The 12,599-nt window shown below is 42.6% G+C and overlaps 1 protein-coding gene across 3 annotated transcripts in view; it reads left to right on the top strand.

Moving 5' to 3' along the window:
• Rbm44 (RNA binding motif protein 44) overlaps positions 1-3,749 on the top strand; it is a 46,593-nt gene extending 42,844 nt beyond the window's left edge. For all 3 annotated transcript variants that reach the window (XM_013508022.1, XM_005411204.2, XM_005411205.2), the window contains one exon: positions 3,366-3,749. The gene's annotated coding sequence lies outside the window, so the exon portion shown is untranslated. The remainder of the gene's footprint in view (positions 1-3,365) is intronic.
• The last annotated feature ends 8,850 nt before the right edge of the window (positions 3,750-12,599 follow it).

The following is a 12,599-nucleotide window of genomic DNA, read 5'->3' as shown; positions in this document are numbered from 1 at the left end:
GGGGCTGTGGATGTAATTCAGTGTGAAGGTCCTGGGCTCATTCCCCATTATTGCAAAAAGAAAAAAAAAAGTCTCATTAAATCATGGTTATCACTGTTTGCATATTGCTAATATAATAACCTATGAGTACTTAGTACTATGAAAAAAAAAGAATTCAAACAATTTAAATATCTAGGAACCAACCTAATCCATAAGTAAAAGACTTATTTAAAAAAAAAAACCTATAGAACGCTGAAGAGATTGAAGAAGATGTTAGGAAGTGGAAGCTGGGTGTGGTGGCACACACCTATACTCTCAGCCCTTAGGAGGCTGAGACAGAAAGGTCACTGTGAGTTTGAAGCCAGCCTGGGCTACACAGTGAGTTCAAAGCCAGTCTGAACTACAAAATGAGACCCTATCTCAAAACCAAACAAAAAAAGGAAAGGAAAGGAAAGACACTCCCTATTCCTGGGTAGATAGAATATTGTTAAAATGACCCTATCACAAAAACCAATTATAGATTTAATGCAATCTCTATTTAAACACCAAAAAAAGTTTTACTAGAAAGTACCTTGAAATACCTTTCATCTAGAAAATACCTTAAAACTTATATTGAACCAGAAGAAACCCAGAATAGCCTAAGAAATCCTGAGCAAAAGGAACAAAGCAAGAAGCATCAGAATTCCAGATTTCAAGTTATAAAACCATGAAGCTATAGTAACAAAAATAGCATACTACTGGCACAAAAATAGACATGCAGGCCAATGAAATAGAATTCAAGACGAACAAACAGCCCCAGGCACTTTTAGTCATCTGAGTTTTGACAAAGGAGCCAAAAACATATGTTGGAGAAAAGACAGCCTCTTGAACAAATGGCACTGTTTATCCACATGCAGAATGGAATTAGACCAAACCTCTCACCTTGTACTAAAGCAAATTCTACATGAATCAAAGGCCTAGATACAAAGCCTGAAACTCAGAGACTGCTGCAAGACAGCAAAATGGAAACACTTGGAGCGTCAGGTATGCACAAGGGTTTTCTGAGTAGAACTCCAGTAGCACAATAAACAACACCAAGAATCACCGAGGGGAGTACATCAAGTTAAAAAGTTACTGCACAGCAAAGGAAACAACCCACAAAATGGGGGAAATTTTTGCCAGCTACTCTTCTGTTAGAGGACTAATAGCTAGATTAAACAAACAACCACCAAAAATCACACTCCTTTCAAGAAGTGGGCAAATACACTGAATCAACACTTCTCAAAAGAAGTACAAATGGCTAGTAATAAGTACATGAAATGATGTTCATCATCTTTAGACATAAGGGAAGTACAAATGAAAACAACTGAGATTCCATCTTACTGCAGTCAGAATGGCTAAAATCAGTGCAGAAAACAAATGCTGGCAGGATTTGGGGAAAAGGAACCTTTGAGTGTGGGAACACAAACTAGTACAACGCCTGTGGAAAGCGAATCTCAGCTCTGGACACAACCTTGGTGCCCATCAGTAGAGAGATGGAGAAAACGTGAGGAAAGAGCACAGGAGAAATCTACTCAGCCGTAAAGAAGCTTTGAGTCAGGTCATTTGTAGGATGGTGGATCGATTTTGAGGCCATTATGTTACGGGAATTGGCAGACACAGAAAGTTAAACATGGCATGGTTTCTCTCATGAGACACCAGACTGTAAAGGACTAAAATAAGGCAGACCTTTGAAAGACAGGCAGGCAGGCAGACAGATAGCCAGCCCCCAAACAAATGTAAGTATGTACTGTAAACAAGTATCAATAAAAACTGCAAAACTAACACAAAAGAGTATGGGAAGAAAAGAGATAGTAATAGAAAGCAAATGTCCCTGGATATAATAGATTTAATTTTGGTTTTGGAAGTTAAATCCTTTGTATGTGCAAATATAAAATTTTAAAGGAAAGAAATCTTTAAAAAGAAAACTAAAATGAAATATTATGTACATTAAATTGGTTACATAACTACATGAGCTATTTCATTTACATTTATATAGCATTTTAACTATACCTTGGGTGATGAGCTATAAGATCATAAACTATATTTAGTTGTCTAATAGTAATATTTTGAAACTTAGAGAAAGGATAATGGTATTAAGTTGGGCTTGGTGGCACATGCCTGTATAATTCCAGCATTCGGGAGGCTGAGGCAGGAGGATCGTTGCGAGTTTGAGAGCAGCATGGGCTACAAAGTGAGCTTAAAGCCACCCTGAACTACATAGCGAGACCCTATCTCGCAAAGACAAAAAAAAAAAAAACAAGAAAAGAATGGATAATTAACGTTAGAAGCCAAAGTCTCAAGAACAAGAAAAGAGAAAAGATAGGGGTAGAAAATCAAACTTGAATTTAAATATTCTGTATTATTACTTGTGAATTGAGAGTAACACAGAGTTATGATTTTATATTTTAAAGATGCCTATTTTGGTTTTATACCCTGAAAACAGGGACAGTGACAACCTAATGGCGTTGCACACAGCTAGCTTCCAGGGGTGACCACTGAGTACCATTTCCTACCTCTTTTTCCTCTCTGCACCCTTTTAGCCAGAAGTTTAAGTACACTGCTTTATGTTTACTTTCTTAGTGAGTAACTCAACTACCAGCCTGCTCCTACCGTCAGTAATCTCCCAAATAATCAGTTATAGGCCTTCTCCATTCTTGATACTCTGAAACCATTTTGTTAGATTTGCTACTCTTTATAACCCACTCTGCGCTTAGGATCATTTGAAAAGGCATCCTTGCGATAAATCGCTGCTGAATGTGCAACTCCACCTTTCCATGTGCCTGTGCACAGGTCTGCACACCAAGCTGAGCGACGCATCCTGTGTGCCCCTCTCCTCACCCCCACATAGCACTACCCACCAAGGTAACTCAGAACTCAGCTGTAGGATCAGATTCCTACCCACAAGGAGCGAGAGAAGAGAAGTAAAAACAACAGTTTAACATAGAGACAAATGCTACAAAGCAGAGCAGTAGGCTAGAAAATTATGGAGTATATACTTCTGCTAGAGTGGCTGAGGTACTTCACAGTGGGGGAAGTAGATTTAACAGCTATCTTCAAGTGATTTTCTGTTTAAAACACTATATCAAATCCTGTTTTTTCTGTTAAAGCTTGAAAAGTCTGTGTATATAATGTCTAGTGATGTATTTGTGTTACTAATCTGTTAATGGAGATCAGCGATATAATCAAGGAATAGAGTTTGATGGTGAATGAGTACATATGATAGTCATATATATTCCAAATGAGGCATAAAAATAGCTGGTTCAATATTATACTGATAGATAACTATACTTTTCTGGACTGTTGGGTTTGCCATAATGAACACATTTTAACGTCAATTTCTGCCTTCTGTTCTTGACCCTATAAAGTTTCCTTGGAAAGAATGAGTGTCCATCTCCGGAAAATGTTCTGCAGCACATAAGAAGAAGTTGTGGTAAAGCAAGATTGATATAATTAAGTAGATTCTATAGGAGGACTTACTGTTAATTATTCCGCTTTATAGCTCTCCTAAAATCTAGCAACACATGTATATAATAAAATCTCTACATAAAAATTACAGTACAATTTAATGGGTTTATAAACTTTATTTCAAATTTGTTTAAGGACTTCAAGCTGCATATTTTGAACTAGAAAAAAAATTTGTCATGTCTATTTAAAAAAATTCTTTGTTAAGTAAATTTTTAAAAATATATTGGCCAGGAGGTTTGTTGTTATGGTTTCACAGTTCATTAAATGGTTTCCATACCTAATCTGAAATTCACAGCTCTGTTCCAGTTTTTATTTAATAGCCTTACATTGGACCATAGGATAACAGGCAAATAAACTAAATTAAATCTATAGACATACATTTTAGAACATTTATATTTTTAAGCACTATAGATATGTAAATTGGCTGGGTGTGGTGACACGTGCTTATAATGCCAGTACTTGGGAGCTGAGACAAAAAGATAGAAAGTTGGAGTCCAGCCCAGGCAATTTAGCAACTTAGTGAGACCCTGTCTCAGAAAATAAAAAAGAGCTGGAGATCGAGCTCAGTGCAAGGGCCATTGGTTAAATTTCCAGTGCCACATAAAGCAAATAAACAAAATTATTGCTGTGATACATTTAATGCATTTTTATGCTTTACGACTTTAGTATAAAACAGTCAGATGTGTTCTTACAGGGAATGGCGAATCAGCTTGTGGGTAGTTTGGTGAAAGACTGTACTGAAATTTAAATTATCACCATATTACTTGCATTTCTTTTGTGATAAATTCTGTTGTATTAGGTCAGAGTGTAAATTTAAACAACTTTCAAAGACTAATTTGATGCCCTGTGTAATAGCAAAATAAGAGTATAAACTTTAATTGCTTACTTTTTTAAAGTAACAAACTTACTGTTGAAAGTTATATTTTTATTAATAGGAAGATTAATATTTAAGGATGATTTTCATTTTCCAAGTGTTTCAAAGTGTTTAGGCCACAATCTTTACTTTGGTGTCCTTTGATTAAAAATTACCCGTTTAGAACAACACTGAGGGGCCGGGGATGTAGCTCAGCGGCACAAGCGCCTGCCTGGCAAACACAAGGTCCTGAGTTCGATGCTCGGTACCAAAAAAAAAAGAACAACACTGAGAGTCCATCTCGCACCAGAAAGAAGGCTATTATCAAGAAATCAACCAATTACAAATGCTGGCAGAGCTGTGGGGGAAAAAGGAACCCTTCTCCACTGTTGGTGGGAGTGTAGACTGGTGCAACTACTGTGGAAACTAATGGGAAGATTCCTCAAAACACTAAAACTCGAGGTTCTGTTTGACTCAGCCATTTCCCCTTCTTGTATCTTCCTGAAAGAATTAAGAGCATATATCACAGCAATATATGCACACCTATGTTTATAGTGGCATAGTTTGTAATAGCTAAATCTTGGAAACAGCCCAAATGCCCATCAACCAATGAATGGATAAAGAGGATGTGGGATCTTCATACAACTGAATACTACCCTGCCATGAGGAAAGGTAAGGGTTTAGCTAAATGGATGCACCTTGAGATCATACTCTTAAGTGAAACAAATTGGACAGACATGCGTAAATGCCAGTGTGAGAAACCAAAAGTTAAAGAAGAGCTGAAATGTATACTAGATGCTGGGAAATGGGAAGGGGGACCAGGAAGGGGGGAGGGGGAAAGGGATGAAGGGACAAGAAAGAAAAAAAGGAAAAAAGCAAAACAGCTTTTGTAAATGAGGGCAACAGGGGTTGAAGGGAGGGGAGGAGAAGGAAAAAGAAGCAGTAAGATATATCACGTACAGATTTCCTATGATGAATGTCATCGTTATCTCTATCTAAAAGGTGAAAAAAGCTACCAGTTCACCATTTATGTTTGGTATACTGATACATAATAAAGGCAGTTACTCTTTAGTTTCACTATAAATAAAATACTTTCTGCAAGTGCAGTGGTATTTTTAAAGCTACTGTGTTTGTGATATGTGATAGTTCCATTTGTTTTAGAAAATTGATATATGATAATACATACTTTTTCTTAATCATTGTGAGGCCCTTTACTCCCCTGTTCCCCCAACCATGCCTCTGACTGACTTTCCCATCTCCTTCAAAAAGCTTGCCTCCTTGTTTCCCACAGTTTCTCCTTTATTTTACTCTTTGATTAATTTATATGTTGAATTTCTCATGAGAGAAACCATGCAGTATTTAACTTTGTATTAACTTATTTCACATGACATTATAGTCTGCTATAGTCATTTAGGCTGTTTCCGAAGCTCAGCCATTGTGAGTTGCTGGCTGTAAACATGATTATACATGTAGCAGTAAGCACTGTGTAACGTCTTTAACTCTTTTGGGAATATGCCCAGAAAGAGGTACGGCTCAGTGCAGTGGAATTTCACCTCCACAACCACACCATGCTGAGCGTGCCCTATCTTGTCTAATACAATTTCAATTTTTAGTTTTTTGAGGAATTGCCATGTCTCCCTTTCCTATTCTTGTCCATTTTATATTTCTTTCCTGGTCATTCTGGCTAAAGTTTTGAGTGCTGTATTGAATAGGAATTAGAGTAAAAATTCAATGGTATACAAATTCACTCACTGAAATTTCAGGAAATGTTCCAAATCTAGGGAGTAAAATGGATACCCAGGTAAAGGAGACATTTAGAACCCCAGATAAACATGACCACAAAAGAACTTCTGTACACATCATGGTCAAAATCCTGGAAATTCAGAACAAAGAGAAAATACTAAAAGCTGTTAGAGAAAACATCAAACATCTTACAAAGGCAGACATATCAGAATAACAGTCAGTTTCTCGACACAAATCTTAAAGGCCAGGAGAGCTTAGAGTAAGTTTTTCCAGCTCTAAAGGGAAATACTTGCAAAGCCAGAGTGCTGTATCCTGCAACATTGTTCTTCACAGTGAGTGGAAAAATAAAGACCTCTAAATTCATTGACCATTATAGTAATTCCTTCAGTACAGCTCTTTGGTCTCTTCAGTTAGTTTAGCTATTTCTTAAATTCTTTAGAAATTGATCCACTTCAGTGCCTGTAAAACCAGCTTTGGGGGAGTTTAGAATTTGGGGGAGTCTTGTCACCTTTTTTTCTCACACTTCGTGTGTTGCCATCTGTAGATGAGTTGTAGTGAAAGCTGTGTGGCTGGAGTAGACCTCTCTTCAGTAAGCGGCTTCTCCCCGGTGCCCGGGGCTGGGGGGCCATGCAGTGTGCATGCTCTAGGCTCGGGGTTAGTCCTCAGCGCTGCCCTCTGAGGGCAGAGCTAGTGTCAGTACTAACAGTATCCAGAGAAGGAGTCACGTGTCAGTCCTCATTGAAAGCTTGTTTTAAGAGTTCAAAACTCTTTGAACAATCCAGTAAGATGAAGGAATAGTAGTGGTGAAGAATAGGCTGAGAAACAAGAAAAAGGCAAAGGGGAGTAAAATAAAATGAGATGACAAAAAAATAAATGTTGATGGTATTTTTATGCTCGACAGGAGTGGGAGGAGAGGTTTGACTGTGAGGGACAAAGACAAGAGAGGGAAGAGGAGAGGAAAGTGTAAGTCAGAAGTGTGAGGCTTTATGGGTGTCAGAACCAGTAGATCACGTAACTGCCTGTGGAAAGCCAGTATTGGAAGTCGTGAGAAGTGCCCCTTGGTGAAGGAGAATCTAACGGGTCATTGTAAATCACTGCAGGCTAAAGTTGAGTAATTTCCAGGAAAATGGATGCATCTTGATACCACAATGCTTAGTGAGGTAAATCAGACACAAAGGCTAAAGGTCGCATGGCTTCTCTTCTATGAGAAACCCAAGCTGTAGAGAGCAAAAGATCTGGGAAAGAGGCTTTGTGGAGACAGGAAGGGGATCTGAGGACGGGAGATGGGAGAGGAGGGGAAGGGGTAGTAAAAATGGTTTCAGGTGTATACCAGTTCCCCAAGGCGAGTGTAATTATTGTGTATCATAAACATGCAGTAAAACACTGGTGGCACACGCCTGTAATCCCAGAACTTGGGGGGCTGAGGCAGGATGATCACCACGGGTTCGAGGCCACCCTGGGCTACATAGTGAGTTCGAGGCTGGCCTGAAGTACAAAGATCCTGCATCAAAAAAAGTATAAAAAAGAAGCTAAAACAATAGAAAACATAAGAGACAAAATTACTACATTTGATTGTGGGAAAATATGGAAAAGATAATTTGAAACTATAAATTTCAAGTTTTTCAAAATAATAAAGTTCTTTCCCAAGAACGAAAGGATCCAGCAACCTCTACAAATGAGAGGGCTTCCAACTACTGCCTGTAAATGGATAGCTACCTTTACACTTCTCAAGTCAGATGTAGACAACTTGAGTTATTGTGCGTTAATCTTTTAGAACTGCAATTGAAAAAGCAATGTTTATTTTATGCTCTTAATGTGATATTATATAAAATTCTTGTAGAATTTTTAAAGACTGGTCAAATTGTCCAAGTTTCCAAATATCTTCACAAGCAAAATTTCAGGTAATTTTAATGTACTCACATTCCTGCTCAAAATCACTTTTCTTTCACACCATAGTGCTAGAACACCAAAGAACACTAAGCTGTATCACCTAGGGTACATTGATAATTGTGTTTACAGATAACCAGAAATCTGGAATGTTGTACATCATCAAGAAAAATGAATATTTTTTTAAAATGAGACAGAGTTCCAGATGGGCTCTGCCTGGTGTCAGTCTTAATTTCTGAAGAAATATGTGTGACTGAGATGCTCAGTATAACAGGTAGTTTCTTTTTAAAGTGGTAGTTCTCAGCCAATATTTTTTTCAGTCAGTATTTTTATATATTGGCTTTAAGTACTAGATTTTCACTACTGACCATTATTACTTATTATCAAATATATGTGAACCTTACTGGTGGATCAGCTAATGGTCAGCGTGGAACACCCAGCTGAACTGAACGCGGTGCTTCGTGCAGAAGGCCCACCTGAGGATTGTTGCCCACGGCACAAAAGCCGAGCTGGAGGGGAAAGTGGTGCATTGTTGATTCTCCTGGAGAAGCTTGTGCTGGCTTTCCTGATAGGAACTTGGCTGTTCTCATCTTTGGAGGATTGCAGGTCCTCATTGTTGCTGAGTTCTCTTCGGGGGAGCTGGTCCTTACATTGAGCGTCGCTTCCTGGCTCCAGTGCAGGTCCCTTAGCCTGCTGGTGTAGATCCTTCATCCCACTGGCACAGACTTTCCAGCTTCCACCACTGACCTTTGGGCCTTTCCAGTGCAGATCCTTGATACACACTTGATAAGATCCCAGGAAAAGGGTTGATAGATCAGTGTCTGTTATTTATATCATGGATATTAACATATATTATGCTTTTGCTTCCAGAAAGCTGAAAGCCAGACGTGTAATTGATTAATAGTACATTACTTAAGAATGCAGGCTCTAAAGTGGCTTTTGGTTTCAGATTCCTACTCTAACTTCGTTCGCTGTGATAGTCTTGGGCAAGGAGCAGTTTCTCTGTGCTTTGGTAGCCTGGTCTGTAAAATGGAAATGAGAAGTACCTGCCCTCACAGGGACAGAGCACAGCATCTGCCATCGTACTGGTCACAAGTGTGCAGCCAGGGTTTGCTGCCGGCACCAGGATTGTCGTCGGGCTGTGTGGTGCATCTTTTGGGGTAGTCATTTCCTCTTTGCTTTATTGTAATAGTCTTGTTTTACTGTATTCTTTCTTATTTTTGCTTCTGTTCTATGAATGTAACTTGCCTCAGTATTTCTAAGAGTAAGGTAGGGTATAGGTCAGTGTGGAAGGCAGGGAACACTTCATTACAAATGTTAGAAATATAACTCAAAGTTGTCAGAGCACAAAAAAACTGAAAATGAGTGCACATAATTGAAAACTCCGGACATGAATTCAGGCATAGCATCCGTCTCTCCACAAGAAGGCCACCAGCAGTTCTAGCTGTGTAATCATGCAGTTCTTAGAATTCACAGTCCTAGGGCACAAGTTTGCTTTCCTTATAAGTACAGTAAGATCCCAGGAAAAGGCTGATGAGGCAGGCTTGACTCACACTCAGGCTCTGTGGGCATCACAGAGCAAAGGGATGCCAGGGAACAGGAGGTCATCTCCAGGGAGATGCTGAGTGAGTAGGAGGCATTTCCTGCGTCTGATAATATGCAGGGAGACTGTGCCCACAGACTCTCATGGTGTTAGCACATGCATGCACACAGACGTGCATACAGAACACAGCACGGACGTGCAAAGGCCACAGCTCCACTGTGAAAGGCTTCCAGCACCATTCATGCTTCAGGCTTAAAGGTCTCCCCTCCTGTGCGCACGCAGTCTTGATACAGGTTAGGAAGTGGGGAAATGGCAGGCAGTTTGTATCTGTTGACCACTTGGGCCTTTAAAGAAGCTGCAGAGAGCCTGTAGGTATGCCCCTCACGCTGCTCCCCAGAGTCACAGAACCGCGGTCCAGTATCAGGAAACCAAGGAGCGGCATCGGCGCCGCACTCCTAACTAGAGATCTCTTCAGTCTCCCAGGCCCCGCTGCTCTTCTGCTCCAGAGTCCCGCTCGGTGCCCTCACTGCACCCGGAGAGTGTTTCCGCTTCCCCCTCAGGCTGAGAAGGTTCCTGAGCATTTTCTTGAGTTTCATGACCTTTATACTTGATGGGATGCTGTTTTGTTATTTGGTAGAAGGCCTTTGAATTGGGGCCTGCCTGGTGCTTGCTCCCCATTTCCTGCTGAGAGTTCCCAGAAGCCCTGTGTCCTCCTCAGTACCCCTCTGCAGATATGTGCAGCATCACCCCCGCTCCCACCCCGTAAGAGCTCCTCGGCCAGGCGCCTGCGCTGTGCACTCACTGTCTTTCCTTTGTAATTGAGAGCTCTCTGTGGGTTTATAGATTGCTCTCCTACATCCCAACCCTTTTTATTTTGAGATAGTCTTTCTGTGTTCAGTCCTCCTGCCTCAGCCTCCTGAGTTGATATTTTTCAGGTATGGCAAAAGAAAGTAAACACAAGTAACCTCACGGTTCTTGGATGCTTTGGTGTGTGTGTATGTTTTAAGGTGTTACAGGATGTGGTTTTTACCTGGGAATCATACGATTTGAAGGAGGAGGATACTGGGAATTGAACCCAGGGCCTTCACATTGAGCTATTTCCCCAGCCCTTTTTAACCCTTAAATGCCTGGTGATCCATTTTTGGAATGCCCATAACAGTGGAACATAACGAAATATTGTTACGATTTGTGTCTGGGTGTCCCCCCAAAGCAGTCATGGGGCGGCCTCTAGAGTCTGTGATTGATCCATGGTCCAACACTGGGATTATGGGTGTGAGTGCTACACCCTCCCTGGGGCGGGAAGCCTGCATACAATGTAAGGGAAGCAAAGATGCTTGCTCTTTCCACTCCTCCCTTTTGCTCTTGCTGCTTTTGCTGTGTTTGCCTACATGAACAGTTGTCCTCTGCCATGTGCCACCTTGCATGAGAACCAGCTGAGTATGGACTGAAACCTCCACAAACTGAGCTAAATAAACCTTTTCTTCCTTAATTATGGGCATCAGGTATTTCGTCTCAGCAACAAGAGAAAAGTAACCAAGGCAGAATTCTCTTTAAATTTTTGTTCTTTAAAAGTTTTCTAGGTAACATTTGTGAATTTCACACAAGAATTTTAGAAACTTCAATCTTTGCCATAATTTTTTTGTGGGATACAGGGTCTCACCATGTAGTTCGGGAGGCTGGCCTTGAACTATGTCTTTTTTTTTTTTTTTTTTTTTTTTTTTTTTTTTTGAGACAGGGTCTTACTAAGTTGGTACATTGCCCAGGCTGGGCTCAAACTTGCTGTCGTCCTGTGTCAGCCTTCCTGAGGTCAGAGGTGTGCCCCTGTGCCTGGCTGATCTTGTTTTGCTTTTAGGTATTGCTGGGTGACCCCTGCATATCTTTTATAATTTTGCCCAAGTACTGAAGCAATACTGTTCTAATTAGTCTCTGGTGCTCTGTGTGTTTTAAGATTTTTCCTCTGTGATTGGTGGGAACTAGAACTATTCCAGTCCCGGTGTGACTTTTCTTGCCTCAGGGGCAGCTGCCTCCTCGTGCGCATGTGCGGAGACTCAAGGGGACTCCCTCTGGCGACCCCACGCCTTCTCCAGGCAGCCCCTGCTCTCCTGCCAGCCGGGCCACCTGGCTTCCTTGGGCGCTGGTTTTCCTCTCCCTGTGTGGGGTGGAAACTCCCACACTGCCTGTAGTTTGGCATGACAACTATAGTTTCATATATTTTGCCCAAATTTTTGCTGAAGGCAGGAAAATGTAGTCTGTTACCTCGTGGTGACCAAACGCATCCCCTGTGAGTTTTTAGAAGCGCTGGCCGGGCCTTTGGAGCCGTCCGCATCCTGCCACGTGCGCAGTCGGGCAAGCATTTAGCCTCTGGTCCCGGCCCTGTTTGACCTGACGTCTGTCTGGTATCCCCGGAAGAGCAGTGGTTGAACGTTGCGTGTTACCAATGAGAAATGCGGTAAATCAGACGAGACTGAGCTGGTGCTACAGTCGGCCGCTCTCGTGATGTCTGAGCTGCCTGCTGACCTCCGCAGAAAAGGGGCGCTCGTGGGCCTGCGGGCAGTCTTCCCCGGCGCAGGCACGCATGTCCGTGGGAGAGACCGGCACGGTGCGTACCCGCAGCGGTGTTCTCCGCACGAATGCTGTCCTGCCGGGAGCGCGCGTGGGCACGAGCAGGGGCAGGGATGCCAGCCCTGCCCTGGCCTCCCCTCGGATCCAGCGGCCAAGGGGGCCGGTGTGTGGAGGAGAAGGCGCCCATCCCTCCCTGGGGCTGGCCGAACTCCATGCAGCCGCTCCTGGCTGTGCTGTGCGTGGCACGGACTCTGGCGCCGGGCCTGGTGCCTTCCCGAGTCCCTGCCAGAGCGCGCCACTGTCCCCACAGACTCACCAAGTGCGGGGCAGAGTCTGGCGGCCACGCACGCCGCCTGCGGTGCAGGGACCCCGTCTCCGCGAGCCAGGCCTTCCCCGAGGCGGAGAGGCGAGGACGCTGTCCTCCCCGCCGCCGGCCCCGCCCCGCTCTGCCAGCAGGGGGCAGCAGCCTGTCGGTCAGGGGCTGCCGGCGGAGGCCGTCTGCGGCGAGGACCCCGTCCTCCCGCGGTGTGGCCGCTGCCCGCGGAG

Source organism: Chinchilla lanigera, unplaced genomic scaffold (assembly GCF_000276665.1).
Source record: "Chinchilla lanigera isolate Chin_1 unplaced genomic scaffold, ChiLan1.0 scaffold00141, whole genome shotgun sequence".
Lineage (NCBI taxonomy): Eukaryota > Metazoa > Chordata > Mammalia > Rodentia > Chinchillidae > Chinchilla > Chinchilla lanigera.
Note: the sequence above shows the minus strand (reverse complement) of the source record. Positions and strands in the feature narration are given on the sequence as shown.